Source organism: Psammomys obesus, unplaced genomic scaffold, assembly GCF_907164565.1.
Source record: "Psammomys obesus unplaced genomic scaffold, mPsaObe1.curated_primary_1811, whole genome shotgun sequence".
Lineage (NCBI taxonomy): Eukaryota > Metazoa > Chordata > Mammalia > Rodentia > Muridae > Psammomys > Psammomys obesus.
This window is the reverse complement of record NW_026596149.1, coordinates 4,461,605-4,480,843: the sequence shown is the minus strand read 5'-3', so window position 1 is coordinate 4,480,843 and position 19,239 is coordinate 4,461,605. Positions and strand designations below refer to the sequence as shown.

Below are 19,239 nucleotides of genomic sequence, written 5' to 3'. Positions count from 1 at the left end.
TTCACATATATGTCTGTCAAATATTCTGAGCCAGAAGGCTGAAGATGATGCCAACATTATAAAGTTATGGGTGACTGTTCAGGAAGCAAACTGTCTTATTTGGAAGCTGCTAATATGCACTTCCTATTTACTCCAGTAATTAATTTTATTCCTTCTCAAGTCTCTGGTGGGGTTGAAGACCAAATAGTTATAGTTCCACAATTAAGCTTAAGTTGTTTAGAATTTAAGAAAATGTTTTCATATAGGTAATACCAATAAGGATTAAAGAATTTAGGTATAGAACTCTAAACTTGTCAAGTTAGGATAGATAATCAAATATTTTCTCCTAAATTGCCAAATGCATATGAACTGGACATTGTACATACACATAAATCTTACCTAATAGTTTTTGTAAACTTTATAATTATTATTGTATTGAAAGAAAAGGAGCCTTTTATTAGACTTAAAGGGGGAAATGTTGGTGTAATGTTCTTGTGGAATGTACACAATTTATCCTTGTTCATTCAAATGCTGATTTCTCTACTCCTCTGGTTTCAGTCTGGACATTGCATTGTGATGTTTATTCTAAGTATCACCTGTCTCAAGTTTGTGTAAACATGACATTTGTTCTCTATATTGCCTATAAAACAGCCAGCCACACTGCTGAACAGATGGAGAGAATAGGATGGTTCAGATGGGAGGAGAAGGAAGCTAGTGGGAGGAGTAGGAGAGCAGAGATCAGCAGGAAATGACTTGGAACCACAAAGAGAGAATGAGCCAGACCTAAAATATGATTAAAAGAAAGTATTATGGGTGAAATCTGAATGGTAGGAAACTATGTGGGCTTAGAGGTTTAAGATGGAGTAACTATTGCTCAGCACTGTGCTCTAGGTTAATTAAATAGATGCTAGTCTCTGTGTGGTGATTTGGGTATACAGCTGGTTTAAGAATAACTGCTGATTAACTAAAAGATAAATCAAATATAAATATTGATAACCAACATTAGCCCTTTGTCAGATCTTTTCCCAATCTGTAGACTGCCATTTTGCTCTGTTGACAGTATCCTTTGCCTTACAGAAGCTTTTCAGTTTAAAGAGGTCTCTTTTTTTTTTTTTTTCATGGACAATGTTAGCATTTAATTAACCTCCCTGGCTGGCTTTATGCCACCAGGACACAGGCACCTCCAACACCTTTAATCTTCTCTTCAGCTCTTCTGCTGAAAGAATTTGGCCTTCACGATGACGGGCTGCTTAAGGAGCTTGCCCTTCCTCAGAACTTTGTAGTAGCCCAATCGCACATCAGTGAGATGGGGGCAGCCCCAGGCTTGTTTTTTGCAGCATTGACCCGTGTCTACTCACTGACCAGTGTCCACAGTTTATCCAAGTTGACAGTTGGGCAGAAGCTCCGATTCCTCTTTAAGTGGTAATGCCTCATACCAACTTTCCCAAAGTCACCTGGATGATATTTGTCGAAGTTGATCCTGTGGTGATGCACGCCTCTAGCATTCCCGCGGCCTCCTGGGTGTTTGCGGTGCTTACTGATGCAGCCATGACCGCGGCTTACGTGGCCCGGAGTTTCAGGGTCTTCCTCAGTCTGGATGGCCATGGCGGCAGCAGAAAGGAAAGAGCGAGGTCTCATTTATTAATTGTTGATATTAGAGCCTGTGCTGTTGGTGTTCTGTTCAGGAAGTCGTTTCTTGTGCCAATGAGTTCAAGACAGTTCCCTCTTTCTCTTCTAATAGGGTTAGTGTCTCTGATCCTTCATCTACTTTGAATTGACTTTTGTGCAGAGTGATAAATATTCATCTATTTGCATTTTTCTTCATGTAGACATCAAATTAAATAGCAACATTGGTTGAAGATGCTGTCTTTTTTCTATTATATAGTTTTGGCTTCTTTGTCAAAAAATTTCAAGTCTCTGAAGAAAGAAATAGAAGAAGATATGAGAAGATGGAAAGATCTCCCATGCTTATGGCTTGGCAGGATTAACATAGTAAAAATGGCCATCTTACCAAAAGCAATCTACAGATTCAATGCAATTCCCATCAAATTACCAACACAATTCTTTACAGACCTGGAAAGAAAAATTCTCAACTTCATATGGAATAAAAAGAAATCCAGAATTGCTAAAACAATCCTCTACAATAAAAGATCTTCTGGAGGTATCTCCATCCCTGAGCTTAAGTTGTACTATAGAGCAACAGTCTTAAAAACTGCAAGGTACTGGCATAGACACAGAATGGTGGATCAATGGAACCGAACAGAGGACCCAGAAATAAACCCACACACTTATAGACACCTGATCTTTGACAAAGATGCCAAAACCATACAATGGAAAAAAGACAACATCTTCAACAAATGGTGCTAGTCCAACTGGATGTCTACATGTAGAAAAATGAAAATAGATCCATACCTATCACCCTGAACAAAACTGAAGTCCAAGTGAATCAAAGACCTCAACATAAAACCAGACACATTAAATTGGCTAGAAAAAAAAAGTGGGGAATACCCTTGAACTCATTGGTACAGGAGACAACTTCCTGAACAGAACACCAACAGCACAGGCTCTAAGAGCAACAATCAATAAATGGGACCTCATGAAACTGAAAAGCTTCTGTAAAGCAAAGGACACCATCATCAAAACAAAATGACTGCCTACAGGTTGGGAAAGAATCTTCACCAACCCTTTAACTGAAAGAGGACTAATATCCAGTATATATAAAGAACTAAAGAAGCTGAAAAGCAGCAAACCAAGTAATCCACTTAAAAAATGGGGAACAGAGCTAAACAGAGAACTCTCTGTAGAGGAATATCAAATGGCAGAGAAACACTTAAAGAAATGCTCAACCTCATTAGCCATTAGGGAAATGCAAATCAAAATGACCCTGAGATTTCACCTTACAACCATCAGAATGGCCAAGATGAAAAACTCAAGTGACATCACATGCTGGAGAGACTGTGGAGAAAGGGAAACCCTTCTCCACTGCTGGTGGGAATGTAAACTTGTATAACCACTCTGGAAGTCAATCTGGCGCTTTCTCAGACAACTAGGAATAGCGCTTCCTCAAGATCCAGCCATACCACCCCTAGGCATATATCCAAAAGAGGCTCAAATACACAATAAGGACATTTGCTCAACCATGTTTGTAGCAGATTTATTTGTAATAGCCAGAAGCTGGAAACAGCCCAGATGCCCCTCAACTGAAGAATGGATACAGAAATTGTGGTACATCTACACAATGGAGTATTACTCAGCAATGAAAAATAAGGAAATCATGAAAATTGCAGGTAAATGGTGGGACCTGGAAAGGATCATCCTGAGTGAGTTGTCCCAGAAGCAAAAAGACACACACGGTATGTACTCACTCATATAGACATCCAACATAGGATAAACCTACTAAAACCTGTACATCTAAAGAAATTAAGCAAGAGAGAGGACCCTGACTAAAACACTAAATCTCCATCCTGAAAAGCAAAGAGGATGGACAACAGAAGAAGAAGAAAACAGGAAACAACCTAGGAACCTGCCACAGAGGGCCTCTGAAAGCCTCTGCCCTGTAGACTATTAAAACAGATGCTGAGCCTGATTACCAACTGCTGGGTAGAGTGCATGGAATTTTATGTAAGAAGTGGGAAATAGTAAGAGCTGGAGAGGACAGGAACCCCACAAGGAGAGCAACAGAATGAGAAAATTTGAACACAGGGAACTTCCCAGAGACTCATACTCCAACCAAGGACTATTCATGGAGATAACCTAGAACCCCTGCACAGATGTAGCCCATGGCAGTTCAGTGTCCAAGTGGGTTACATAGTAATGGGAAGAGGGACTGCCTCTGACATAATCTGATTGGCCTGCTCTTTGATCACCTCCCCCTGAGGGGGGAGCAGCCTTACCAGGCCATGGTAGAGGACAATGCAGCCACTTCTGATGAGAACTGATAGACTAAGATCAGAAGGAAGGAGAGGAGGACCTCCCCTATCAGTGGACTTGGGGAGGAGTATGAATGAAGAAGGGGGAAGGAGGGAGGGATCGGGAGGGGAGGAGGGAGGGGCTTATGGGAGAATACAAAATGTATAAAGTGTAATTAATTTTTAAAAAAAGGAAAAAATAATCAAGTATCCATAGATATGTAGATTCATTTCTGGGTCTTCAATTCAATTTCATTGATCCAACAGTCTGTTTCTATGCCAGTACCATGCAGTTTTTATTTCTGTTGCTCTGTAGTATAGATCCAAATCAGGGATGGAGATACCTCTGGAAATTCTTTTATTGTAGGTTTGTTTTAGCTATTCTGGATTATTTGTTTTTCCATATGAAGTTAAGAATTATTCCTCCAAGGTCTGTAAAGAAGGGTATTTGAATTTTGATGGGAATTGCATTGTCTTTGTAGATTGCTTTTGATAAGATGGCCATTTTTACTGTGTTAATCTTACCGATCCATGAGCATGAGAGATCTTTCCACATTCTGATATCTTTTTCCATTTCTTCCTTCAGAGACTTGCAGTTCTTGTTATATAGGTCTTTCACTTGCTTGGTTAGAATTACACCAAGATACTTTATATTATTCATGGCTTCTGTGAAGGGTGTATTTTCCTTAATTTCTTTCTTAGATCATTTATTTCTTGTAGACAGGAGTGCTACTGATTTTTTAATTTTGTATCCATCCACTTGGCTGAAGGTGTTTATCAGCTGTCCGAGTACCCTAGCAGAAGTTTTGCTGTCACTTACATATACTATCAAATTATCTGTGAATAACTATACTTTGAGCTCTTCCCTTCCAATTTTTATCTCCTTGATCTCCTTTAGTGGTCGTATTGCTCGAGCTAGAACTTCAAGCACTATATCAAAGAGATATGCAGAGAGTGTGTAGCCTTGTCTTGTCTCAGAGCTATATATTTTGTAAATATTTGAAAGGGTGAAATTATTTTCTTAAGGAACATGTAGTGGCCTACCTGCTTCACATGAGTTTGGCTGATTCTATAACTTTTCAATGCTGGTTTACTATTAAGATATCTCAAAGGGCACTTAGGGAGGCAAAGGCAGGCAGATCTTTGTGAGTTTGAGGCCAGTATGGTCTACAAAGCATGTCCAGGACAGCCAAGGCTACACAGAGAAACCCGGTCTGGAAAAACAAAAGCAAAAGCAAAACCCACAAAAATAGATATCTAAAACATTTTCAGAAAAACTCATTAAATGTGCAGGTCATTGCTACTGAGCAAGGACGGGAAGAGAGGGCTGGCCTATGAACTCATGCCAGCCTCATGAAATTCCTGAGCACGGAGTTTTGACAAAAGTATCTTGCTCCTGCATATACTAAGCTAGATTTTATTTCCCACATGTAGACAAACAAACAAAGAAAAACACTCTCTTCTTTTTCAGTTTTAATATTGCTTGATTTAAATTAATTTTATTTTAATTAAAATTAATTTAATGGCCAGATAGAGAAAAATTCATATAGATAGACTGGTAATAAATCATATTTTCAGAATGTGGAGGAAATGAGTATTTATGTTAAACTTTTGTTCAATTTTAAGGTACATTTAAAATTGTTTATTACTAGATGCTAGAGAAGAAAAAGCAGTTGAAAGAGAAAAATGGGCCATGCAGATGAATCAGTGGGTAAAATATTTCTTACAACAGTGTGAACAATCTGAATTTGGATCTCCAGAACATACTTTGTTATGCCAGGTGCAGTAGTAGGGAGTCTGTAGTCTCTATGCTTCTTGGAAGATGAGAGGTGGAAACAGGAGAAACCCTAGATGTTCACAGGCTTGGCATACCAAGAAATTGTTTCTCAAAGTGGAGCATGAGTACCAACACCTGAGGTTTACCTCTGACCTCCATACTTGAACACCCACATGTATATGAGAGAGAGAATGACCACATGGATTGCTTAAATACTATCAACCAAAAAAACAGACAAACAAACAAAACAAGGGCTAATTTTACAAGCTACAATCAAACCAAACAGCAAAGAACTTGCAAATGCATCTGAGGTGGATGACTAGCTTCTGTTGCATAGGCCTATTTGACCAAGAAAACTGGTTCCAAACTGAAGGAGATTTGATAGATATTCAAGATCAACAAGGCGAACAAATGTGAATGAAAACTTAATATTTCTTATTAAAAGATGCATATCTTAACCTAGCTGCAAAGCTTGTGCCTTCAAAACACATTAGGCACCAAAGAGACTGATGATGTCTAAGGCAGAAAGAGTGTGGGCAGGTGCAGACCAGCTAGGACCTTCAGGGGTCTCATATGCACTCTTCCCCAGGGACTTATGTCCCAAGTCTCAAACTCTTCTCACTTTACCCAGCAATGATAAAGTCAACCAATTGAAAGCATCTGGTATGGACCACTGAGTTTAGCAAACAATCGAAAAAGGTAAAGCAAAAACAAACAAACAAACAAAAACAAGGTGTTGGAGGTTGGTCTGATGCCTGTTACTGGCCCTTAAGATCTGGTTATACCTTTGTTTTAAAAACCTGCCTAAGACATATCTGATTGGTTGATTAAACAGCCTATACCTGGGCAGGGCAGAATGGGGTGGCTGTGGCTAAGGTTCCTGGGTTTTGGAGGACAGAGAAGATCATGGGAAACAGACAAAAGGAAAAAGAAGAAGAAGGAGAACAGAGTGATGGGTTAGCCTGAAGAAGAAACCATATGGGGCCAGGAGGATGGACTTCAATAATGGAGTGAAAAAGCCCACATGAAGAATAAAAGCAAGTATTTATAAGATTATAGGATGGTTAAGGAGGATAACATTGGATGGGGGCTGAGAGGTGGATGTTGAGATGATTCAGACAGCGTAGTTAGTAATATCTGCCGTGCTCAAGGTAAATGAGACAATTATAAATCTAACAAGTGTCTGGGTCTTATTATTTGTGATAGTGGGTTAGATAATATTGCCATGATAATCACAGTGCTAATAATAAACATTATATGGCCAACAACTATTTTTTAATTTGCCACAACACCAAGACTTGAGAAACTTCAAATGGACAAATGCATTTTCAAGAAGCAAAGGGCAAGATCTATTCCAAGTTCAACTAAGTCTTTTGAACATGAAGCCCTCATGTTCTAAATACAGTTCAGGCCAAAGTGTTCTGCCTTCCAATCTTCCAGATGGCTCTGCCTCATATTTTATCTTTAGACACTTGAGAATAATAAGAGATTTGGGCATATGTACATAGATAAAGAAAAAACCAAATGCCATACATGTCAAAGTTCTCAGTATTCTTGACCATAAAACCTATTTGCACACTGTGAACCTCCAGAGCAGTTTTGTTAGCAAAAGTCATCTTTTAATATTTACATTAGAAATTAAAATGGAGAGTTTTAAAGATATTTATTTGCTTTTAAAATATCTTGTTTTTATGTAACAACATTTATTTTTATCTAAAAATAAACTCAAGACATAGTAACATAAATAATGTCTTCAATACAATGCATTGTCTTAGGCAACCAATGACATTCACTAAGGAAAGAGAGTTAAAAAAAAAAACAGATAGAATTCTGAAACTGTTCTTGACCCTGTAGTCTCTCCAAAATAGTCTTTTCATCACATCTCCACTTGAGAAAATACTGCAACAGTTCCAAAGGCCAAGACTTTGACATTAACAATGTCCATCATGATAAAAGCAGTCACAAAAATTGTATTGGCTTTAAAAGTTGTTGAATGTCTGGTTTATTTTACATAAGCTGCCAAACATAGCTACAAAAAACAATTTTGAAGTAGCAAACAAATTGCTATCCAAGGCTTTCAAGGAATTTTATTATTTTCTGCCTGTGAGGTTAAAAAATATTTTATACGTTTAGTAATTTGGAAACAGAGTTATAAAAAAAAATTTCTTCAGGAGGCAGAGGCAGGAGGATTCAGGTTAGTCCCCGAGCTAGACAATGAGACTTTGTCTCAAAGAATGAACGAACAACCTGCTCAGTCCATATAATGTGCCTCTGTGTGCCTTTTCAGGGCTGACCATTTCGTATTGGATAACCAATTGGGTGGAAGGCTCTTCAATGGGGAAGACTATTTCTCCTACACTCAGCACTCCTTGGTTGCCGGTTGTTCTTTGTCTAGAGTGAGCTTTCTCCAGTAGAAGGTCATAAATTTGAGAGAGAAGGTAAAGATAGGGGATGGGGACATATGGGAGGATTTGGAAAAAAGAAAGTGAAGGGGGAAATGATACAATATATTACAATCTCAAAAATAAAAACCAACCAACCAAATGATGTCATCATTCCTCTAACCCCATAATATGAACAAATAATTGATTAGACCCAACTCAATTCAATTGTCACTAAGGCTGTTTTTCCACAGTTCAGCAGACATCTGGGCATAGACTTGCTTTGCAAGGGTCTCTCTAAGATTTATCAAGCCCTCCAGGTATATCAGGCTACTTTTTCTTACTGCTATCTAGCCATATTTATTTGTGCTAAGAGGCCAAACAAGATGGTATTTGTTCATCTTTAAACACTTTTCATTTTTCAAAATTAAAGCTTCTTGGCCCTGTTTTTAAGAAAGAACAATCTGAGCAAATCTTTCAAGATCTCATACAGTTGATTGGCAGAGACAAGAATAATGCAGAAGTCATCTTTGATAATTGCCTGCAAACCAAATAATTATCTCCTGAGCCTGAATACACAAAGAAGCCTGCACCCCTGACTCAGGGTGTCCAAAGCTCTTGTCTTTTATGTGATAACTAGAACATTTATTTATGTGCTATCTTTGAGCAAAGCTTTTACACTTTACTTAAATGGTGCAAAGTTCTTTAAAGAATGAGATTTGTGTTTGGATCAAAGCTGTGAGTTGTACAAGAACTCAGACTGTGCCTGAATCATTAAGATGTTTCCTGGGTCACCCAGTGCTCTCAAAAAAGAAAAAAGAAAAGAAGATGAAGAAAAAAAGATCATCGCTCACCCTGTTTTTCCTCCTCTCCACAGTTAACTTCAGCCCTTCCTCTTTATGTATTCAGAAAATAGCATGCACGATTCATGGAGGTACAACACCTTCCGGTGCCATTAGAAGTTCACTCACAGTGGCAGGGAGCTCGAGAAAAGCGATGGGGTTCTGACAGCGAAGGTGCATCCTCTACCCAAATCATTTCTTTTCCCCTCCAGAGATTGTTTATTTTATTTTTTAATTTTTTAAGTATAAAAGTATTATTATTATCATTTATTACAACTTATTCATTTTGTATCCTGGCTGTGGCTCACTCCTTCATCTCCTCCCAATCCCATGTTCCCTCTCTCATCTGCTCCCATGCCCCTCCCTGAGGCCACTGATAGGGGAGGTCCTCCTCCCCTTCTATCTGACCCTCGCCTATCAGGTCTCTGTGGCCTAGCAAGGCTGCACCCCCCAGAGCGAGGTGATCAAAGAGCTTGCTACTGATCTAATGATAGAGACAGCCCCTGCTTCAGGTACTAGGGAACCCACTTTGAGACTGAGCTGCCATGGGCTACATCTGAGCAGAGGGTCTGAGCAATCTCCATGCATGGTCCTTGTTTTGAGTGTCTGTCTCTGCAGGACCCCTGGGTCTAGGTATGTTTTTGTCTCTGTTCTTCTACCGTCAGCTCCCTCCATGCAGGTCGCCTGGAATACCCAGTTCATGAAACCTTCCCTAGACCTCTGGAACATAGTGTGAGTTCACTCCTTGACAGAAATTCCACATGAGAATATTCTTTTCCAATGAGCAGCAGAAGGGATGCTCTCAAGTACCACCTTGCTTATTATTCCACTGCCCAGACTTTCTCTCTCTCTCTCTCTCTCTCTCTCTCTCTCTCACCTCAAGAACCCCAGAGCATTAAAGCTCATGTCACCTAAGATCTAACCCGTGTGAGTTAGTACAAAACGGTAACGATGGCTTGGTGGTGAGTAAACATACAAAATAAGTAAGTACAAACATGCAGTACAGTGGATTAGGATGATGCCTGGGAGAGAAATAAATGAGGAAGGAGGAGGCAAATTGCATTCTAGGGGTGGCTAGGGAGGTTGATTTTTAGGATAGGTTCAGAAATGATTTCACTAAGAATAAAGTATGCTGGCAACAAAATTCAATGGTTGAACACTACCTTGCAGGCGTAATGCTCTGTGTTCTAGCTCCAGCATAGTAAAAAAATGAAAACACAGGGAAAGAAGGAAGGAAGGAACAAGGAAAAAGGAAGCAAAGAAGGAAGCAAAGAAGGGAAGAAGAAAGAAAAAAAGAAGGGAAAAAATGATAAACCCCCTGTGGTGAAGAAAGATGTGATAGTATAAGAATAAAATTGAGAAAATAGTAATGGACATTATTTGATGTGATATATATATTGGATAATAGTAGTATATCAATGTAAAATTTTCAGATTCTCATGAAGATTAGGAATTTAATATTATCAATGTTGGAAAGAGTTATAATTTTTATTTCAATTGCTAATTCAATATGTATTTATTTATTTACTTATTTATTTATTGTGATGTTAATGATCATCCCAGGGCATGCTTAAGAAGTACTTTATCGAGGCGGGGCAAGATGGCGGCGCCGGGAGGACTCTCATTCTGAGGAGCAGCACAGCAGGATTGGCACAGTGACCAGCAATCAGAACTCTCACCCATAAAACACAAGTGATTGTGTTTCACAGGTGAGAGGATACCCTACGGTGGGGGATTCAATCACCTTTAACTCACCAGGCTAAACCATGGAAGAGATCCTGGTTCCGCCAGGTGCTTGGTCGCCAGCCCAGAGCTACACCCCAGCGTGATCTGGTCACGGGCCCAGACTGAACTGTGGGCCCAGAACATCAGACTGGATTTCCCAGTCGAGAGATAACCCCACGGAGCAGGAAACTATTGGGACTGACCTCAGGTTACCCAGACATCCCCTGGAAAAGACTCGGGTTCCGCGGGTGCCCCAAGAGCCAGCCTGGAGCCAGGGCCGGGACCCAGGAGCCTGCACGGAGCCCTGCCTGCACGCCTGATTCGCCGCCTCAGATAGAACTGTGGGCACCAGGGCACCAGGGCACCAGGCACCAGAGACTGCGTTTCATGGCAGGTGCAAACCCACAGGGAGGGAAATGGCTGGTCTGATCTCAGAGCACTCAGCCGACACCCCCACCCCGAAACAGTCTAGGGAAAATTACCCAGTTTAGGCAACAGCCAAGGCTCCGAACAGCCAGAAAGGTGGAGCCACAAGCAGGCATCTGTGCCTGTGGGTTCTACTCGCCACCCCAGACAGCACAGCGGTCCCCAAAGCAAAGACTGGGTGTATCTGGCAGGAGGAAACCCCCAGCGGAGGGGATCATCAGCTCTAATGCTTAGGACACCCAGCACCAAAAGACTCCCTGGATTCACGCAGACTCTAGGCTCTAATGCAGGCAGGAGTGCTGTGCTCAGCCACCATTATTGAGTTCCCCTAGGGCACTGGGACACACAGCTGCATCCTCAGACCTACAAAAACCAGAGAGCCATTAGAGCAGCCCTCAGATACTGTGCCAAGAATCAACCAGTTATCCCTAGCTAGACTGTCAAAACTGTGGGAATCCCTGGTCCTTCAAGAGGGCTGCACCCACAGCTTCTGGACCAGAGCAGTGCTTGCAGCCTCCATCACAGACAGGGACACACAGCTTCTGGTCCAGAGTGAGGCACCCAGCCTCCAGACCAGAGCAGCGCCCCCAGGCGCCAACTCAACCTAGGTGCACATCCTCCAGGCCCAGAGTGGAGCACTCAGCCTCTGGCTCAGAGACTTGCTGAGTGCACCTCTCATTTTCCCGGACAGAACTGTGTGCCCCAGGATAACAGACTGAGTTTCCCTGTTGGGAGAAAACCCCACAGCTAGGGAATCAGCAGGTTCTTCAAGAGGACTGTACCTGGAAATTTAGTGAGCAGCAGTACACTAAATTTATAACAAGAAACCCAGAAGTAGGGCAGCTGTCTTGAGAACTTCTATGGGTAAGAGGAGATCCCCCCCCCCGCCTAACAAAGACCACAGCTACTACTCAGGGCTATAAACCTGAGGTGAGCAATGGCAACTCCGGAGAAACGCTGGCCATACAGTGACCATAACCAAAAAGCAGAGAAGGACTCCTTCAGGAAAAATCATCTTCCAGCCAAGGGGATTCTTCCTACCTCAGGACTCCAGGAAGCATAGAAACGAACAGCCAACACCTAAATCAGCCCAATGGGTAGAGGTCAGCATAAAAGCTCAACCAACAAAAGACAGAGCAATATGGCATCTCCAGTACCTAGCCATCCAGGGACGAACAGCCCTGGACAACGCAGCATAATAGAAAATCAAGAAGATGACCCTACAGCTATGCTGATGAAGAGGATAATAGAGAAAACAAATAAAATATGTAAAGAATTAGAGGAAGATAAAACCAAACAGATCATGGCTATCCGTAAAGAAATGGAGGAAGTTAAAGACAAGCAGATTATGGCCATCCGTGAAGAAATACGGAAAGATGCAGCCAAACAGCTTGTGGCCTTCAGAGAAGAAATAATTAGATCACTGAAAGAAATAAAAGAGACAGAGTTGAAGGAACTAAAAGAAAAAGAGGAAAATACAAGCAGACAGGTTAAGGAAGTAAACAAAACAACTCAAGACCTGAAGATAGAACTAGAAAAATTAAAGAAAACACAAATGGAGGAAATAATGGAGAGGAAGAATTTAGGGAAGAAAACAAGAACTACAGAGGTAAGCATAACCTACAGACTACAAGAAATGGAAGAATGAATCTCAGGTGTAGAAGATACAATGGAAGAAATCGATGTATCTGTCAAAGAAAATGTTAAATCCAAAAAATTCCTGATACAGACCGTCCAAGAAATCCAAGACAACATGAAAAGACAAAATCTAAGAATAATAGGAATAGAGGAAAAAGAAGACTCCCTTCTCCAAGGCCCAGAAAATATTTTCAACAAAATCATTGAAGAAAATTTCCCCAAGTTAAAGGAGAAGCCAATAAGGATACATGAGACCTACAGAACACCCAACAAATTTGACCAGAAAAGAAAATCCTCCTGCCACATAATAATCAAAACAGTAAGTATACAGAACAAAGAAAAAATACTAAAAGCTGCAAGGGAAAAAGGCCAAGTAACATATAACGGCAAACCCATTAGAATCACACCTGACTTTTCAACAGAAACTATGAAAGCCAGAAGAGCCTGGACGGATATCATGCAGACCCTAAGAGAACACAGATGTCAGCCCAGGCTACTATACCCTGCAAAACTCTCAGTCCTCATAGACGGAGAAAACAAGATCTTCAATGACAAAAACAAATTTCAACAATACCTACACACAAATCCAGCATTACAGAAGACACTGGAAGGGAAAATAAAACCCAAGACAATTATCTTCTGTCAAGAAAACACAGGAAATAATTAACCTTACTACATTAAAACAAAAAGCAACCAAGCACACAACCTTATAAACACAGCCAACATCAAAATCAAAGAATCTAACAGCCACTGCTCATTAATCTCTCTCAACATCAATGGACACAACTCTCCAGTAAAAAGACACAGATTAACAGAGTGGGTACGTAAACAAAACCCAGCAATCTGTTGCATACAAGAAACACACCTAAGGCACAAAGATAGACATTACCTGAGGGTAAAAGGTTGGAAGACGACTGTCCAAGCAAATGGACCCAAGAAGCAAGCAGGAGTAGCCATTCTAATATCTGATAAAATAGACTTTCAACCAAAATTAATAAAAACAGATGGGGAAGGACACTTCATACTCATCAAGGGAAAATTCCACCAGGAAGACATCACAATCCTGAACATCTATGCCCCAAATACAAGAGCACCCACATTTGTAAAAGAAACATTGATAAAATTTAAACCACATATAGATCCCCACACATTAATAGTGGGAGACTTCAACACCCCACTCTCAACAAAGGACAGGTCAACAAAACAGAAATTAAACAAAGAAACAATATCTCTGACAGAGGTCATGAATCAAATGGACCTAACAGACATTTACAGAACTTTACACCCAAACACAAAAGAATTTACCTTCTTCTCAGCACCTCATGGAACCTTCTCCAAAATAAACCATATAGTTGGTCACAAAGCAAGCCTCAACAGATAAAAGAAGACTGAAATAATCCCTTGTATCCTGTCTGATTACCATGGAATAAAGCTGGACTTCAACAACAACAGAAATAGCAAAAAGCCTACACACACATGGAAACTGACAACTTGTTACTAAATGACAGCTGGGTCAGGGAGGAAATAAAGAAAGAAATTAAAGTCTTCCTAGAACTCAATGAAAATGAAGACACAACATACCCAAACTTGTGGGACACAATGAAAGCAGTGCTAAGAGGAAAGTTCATAGCACTAAATGCCTTCAAGAAATTCGAGAGAGCACATTCAAGCAACTTAATGGCCCACTTAAAAACCCTAGAAAAAGAAGAAGCAGACACACCAAAAAGGAGTAGACGGCTGGAAATAATCAAACTCAGGGATGAAATCAATCAATTAGAAACAAATAAAACAATTCAAAGAATCAATGAAACCAAGAGCTGGTTCTTTGAGAAAATCAACAAGATAGACAAACCCTTAGCCAAGCTAACTAAAAGGCAGAGAGATACCACCCAAATCAACAAAATCAGAACTAAAAAGGGGGACATAACTACAGACACTGAGGAAATCCAAACAATCATTAGGACTTACTTCAAAAGTCTATATGCCACAAAATTTGAAAATCTAAATGAAATGGACAATTTTCTTGATCGATTTGACTTACCAAAGCTGAATCAGGACCACGTAAATCAATTAAATAGTCCTATATCCCCCAAAGAAATAGAAGCAGTCATCAAAAGTCTCCCATCCAAAAAAAGCCCAGGACCAGATGGTTTCAGAGCAGAATTCTACCAGACCTTCAGAGAAGAGTTAACTCCAATGCTCTTCAAACTATTCCACAAAATAGAAACAGAAGGAACATTACCAAACTCATTCTATGAAGCCACAGTCACCTTGGTATCTAAACCTCACAAAGACTCAACAAAGAAAGAGAATTTCATGCCAAACTCCCTTATGAACATTGATGCAAAAATACTTAACAAAATACTTGCAAACCGAATCCAAGAACACATCAAAGATATTATCCACTATGACCAAGTAAGCTTCATCCCAGGTATGCAGGGGTGGTTCAATATATGGAAACCCATCAATGTGATCCACCATATTAACAAACTGAAAGAAAAAAACCACATGATAATCTCCCTAGATGCTGAAAAGCATTTGACAAAATCCAACATCCATTCATGTTTAAAGTACTGGAGAGATCAGGGATACAAGGCACATATCTAAACATAGTAAAGGCAATATACAGCAAGCCTATAGCCAACATCAAACTAAATGGAGAGAAACTTAAAGCAATCCCACTGAAATCAGGGACAAGACAAGGTTGCCCACTCTCTCCATATCTCTTCAACATAGTGCTGGAAGTCCTTGCTAGAGCAATAAGACAGTTGAAGGAGATCAAGGGGATACAGATGGGAAAGGAAGAAGTCAAATTATCACTATTTGCAGATGATATGATAGTATACATGAGTGACCCCAAAAACTCTACCAGGGAACTCCTACAGCTGATTAACACCTTCAGCAAAGTGGCGGGATACAAAATTAACTCAAAAACACAGTAGCACTCCTGTATACAAAAGACAAAAGGGCTGAGAAAGAAATTAGAGAAACAACACCCTTCCCAATAGCCACAACTGACATAAAGTACCTTAGTGTAACCCTAACCAAGCAAGTCAAAGACTTGTATGAAAAAAATTTCAAGTCTCTGAAGAAAGAATTAGAGGAAGATACAAGAAGATGGAAAGATCTCCCATGCTCATGGCTTGGCAGGATTAACGTAGTAAAAATGGCCATCTTACCAAAAGCAATCTACAGATTTAATGCAATTCCCATCAAATTGCCAACACAATTCTTTACAGACCTGGAAAGAAAAATTCTCAACTTCATATGGAATAACAAGAAACCGAGAATTGCTAAAACAATCCTCTACAATAAAAGATCTTCTGGAGGTATCTCCATCCCTGATCTCAAGCTGTACTATAGAGCAACAGTTATAAAAACTGCATGGTACTGGCATAGAAACAGAATGGTGGATCAATGGAATCGAACAGAAGACCCAGAAATAAATCCACACACTACAGACACCTGATTTTTGACAAAGATGCCAAAACCATACAATGGAAAAAAGATAGCATCTTCAACAAATGGTGCTGGTCCAACTGGATGTCTACATGTAGAAAAATGAAAATAGATCCATACTTATCACCCTGCATAAAACTGAAATTCAAGTGGATCAAAGACCTCAACATAAAACCAGACACATTTAAATCAGCTAGAAAAAAAAATTGGGGAATACCCTAGAACTCATTGGTACAGGAGAAAACTTCCTGAACAGAGCACCAACAGCACAGGCTCTAAGAGCAACAATCAATAAATGGGACCTCATGAAACTGAAAAGCTTCTGTAAAGCAAAGAACACCGTCATCAAAACAAAGCGACTGCCTACAGATTGGGAAAGAATCATCACCAACCCTTTATCTGACAGAGGATTCATATCCAATATAAATAAAGAACTAAACAAGCTGAAAAGCAACAAACCAAGTAATCCACTTAAAAAATGGGGAACAGAGCTAAAGAGAGAATTCTCTGTAGAGGAATATCGAATGGCAGAGAAGCACTTAAAGAAATGTTCAACCTCATTAGCCATTAGGGAAATGCAAATCAAAACAACCCTGAGATTTCACCTTACACCCATCAGAAAGGCCAAGATCAAAAACTCAAGGGACAACACATGCTGGAGAGGTTGTGGAGAAAGGGGAACCCTCCTCCACTGCTGGTGGGAATGTAAACTTGTACAACCACTCTGAAAATCAATCTGGCACTTTCTCAGACAACTAGGAATAGCGCTTCCTCAAGATCCAGCCATACCACTCCTAGGCATATACCCAAAAGAGGCTCAAGTACACAAAAAGGACATTTGCTCAACCATGTTTGTAGCAGGTTTATTTGTAATAGACAGAAGCTGGAAACAACCCAGATGCCCCTCAACTGAAGAATGGATGCAGAAATTGTGGTATATCTATACAATGGAGTATTACTCAGCAATGAAAAATAAGGAAATCATGAAATTTGCAGGTAAATGGTGGGACCTGGAAAGGATCATCCTGAGTGAGTTGTCCCAGAAGCAAAAAGACACGCATGGTATATACTCACTCATATAAACATACAACATAGAATAAACCCACTAAAATCTGTACATCTAAACAAACTAAGCAAAAGAGAGGACCCTAACTAAAATGTTCAATCCTCAGCCTGAAAGGCAAAGAGGATGGACATCAGAAGAAAAAGAAAATAGGAAACAACCTCGAAACCTGCCACAAAGGGCCTCTGAAAGCCTCTGCAGTATAGACTGTCAAAGCAGATGCTGAGCCTGATGGACAACTGATGGGCAGAGTGAATGGAATTTTATGTAAGAAGTGGGAAATAGTAAGAGCTGGAGGGGACGGGAACTCCACAAGCAGAGCAACAGAACAAGATAATTTGAACACAGGGAACTTCCCAGAAACTCCTACTCCAACCAAGGACTATTCATGGAGATAACCTAGAACCCCTGCACAGATGTAGCCCACGGCAGTTCAGTGTCCAAGTGGGTTACATAGTAATGGGAAGAGGGACTGCCTTTGATATAATCTGATTGGCCTGCTCTTTGATCACCTCCCCCTGAGCGGGGAGCAGCCTTACCAGGCCGTGGTAGAGGATAATGCAGCCACTTTTGATGAGAACTGATAGACTAAGATCAGAAAGGAGAGGAGAACCTCCCCCATCAGTCGACTTGGGGAGTGGCATGCATGCAGAAAGGGGAGGGAGGGTGGGATCAGGAGGGGAGGAGGGAGGGGCTTATGGGGGGATACAAAATGAATAAAGTGTAATTAATAAAATAAAATAAATGCAAAAAAAGAAGTACTTTATCAGCCAGGAGTGGTGGTGCATGCCTGAAATCTCAGCACTTGGGGAGAGAGGAAGGAGGATCTCCGTGAGTTCGAGGCTATCCTGGTGTACAAAGTGAATCCAGGACAGCCAGGGCTACACACAGAAACTGTGCCTCGAAAAACCAAAAAGAAGTAGAAACAGGAGGAGGACGAGGAGGAGGAGAAGGAAGAGGAGAACAACTCTATCTCTGAGTTATAACCTCAGCTCAGTAGATGTTTATGTATAAGCAGTATGTCAAGGCTGAGAAGCTAGCTCAGTAAGTACAGTGCTCGCTGGACACCCGTGAGGACCTCAGTTCTGTTCTCTTGCATCCATGTGAAACCCAAGCCTGACAGTATGTACACACATAACCCCAGCACTGTGGGCAGAGACAGGTGTGTCATGAGGTCTTGCTATCCGGCTGGTTTACCTGCAGAATGTGCTGAGTCCTTGTGCTCATAGGTAAGTATTAGGGCAACCTAAAATGTTAGCCCCAGAGCTGGTTCTTCAAGGAAAGGAATATTGTACCTGATATTCATCCCGAAGCCTGGGGGTGGGCATGCATTCTAGCCTGGTGACTTTTGTGCTATCTATGTAGCCAGGGGGAACCACAGCAGACCCTCCCCAAACTCTTTATTAAGCTTGTTTTTCTCAGTCAGTCCTTAGAACCTATATTTATGGAAGGCATCAGAGATACTTTGCTACGAGTTCTGTTGTAGTCACTTCCAATTTTGTCTAGCTTACTTTGTTTCGCAAGGAGATTTATGTAAGCTTTATTGTACACATGGAACTGAATTAATTATCACCACAGAAGTTTTTACCAAATTGTGCTGTGCTTAAATATGCCTAAAAGAAACTACTTGGGATCAAACTCTGGAAGTTTAAAACAAAACGAGCTACTTAGTTATGTTGAATCAAACTGCCTTCCTGCCTCCCAGTGATCATCACTATGAAAGTTGAATAGATCCCTACACCTATGCCAAACAAGCAGTTCTGGGTTCAATGACAGCCTTGTTTCCAAAGCTAACATAGAGACCTGTGGCCTCCACACACACAAGGCAAAGGTAACACACATTCATTTCAAGGCAATGGTCCCCGTTGTCCATTCTCACCCCTTGAGAGCATTCTGCATTAACAGTGTAATAAACACTGTCTTCCACGCTCTTTTCTACAGTATTATACGCCTCTCTCTGTGTGTGTCTCTCTCTGTGTCTGTCTGTCTGTCTATGTGTGTGTGTGTGTGTGTGTGTGTGTGTGTGTGTGTGTGTGTGTGT

At 40.7% G+C, this 19,239-nt stretch overlaps 1 pseudogene; it reads right to left on the bottom strand.

The window, feature by feature from the left end:
- Positions 1 to 1,124: 1,124 nt before the first annotated feature.
- LOC129666576 (60S ribosomal protein L27a-like) overlaps positions 1,125 to 19,239 on the bottom strand; it is a 170,822-nt pseudogene continuing 152,707 nt past the window's right edge.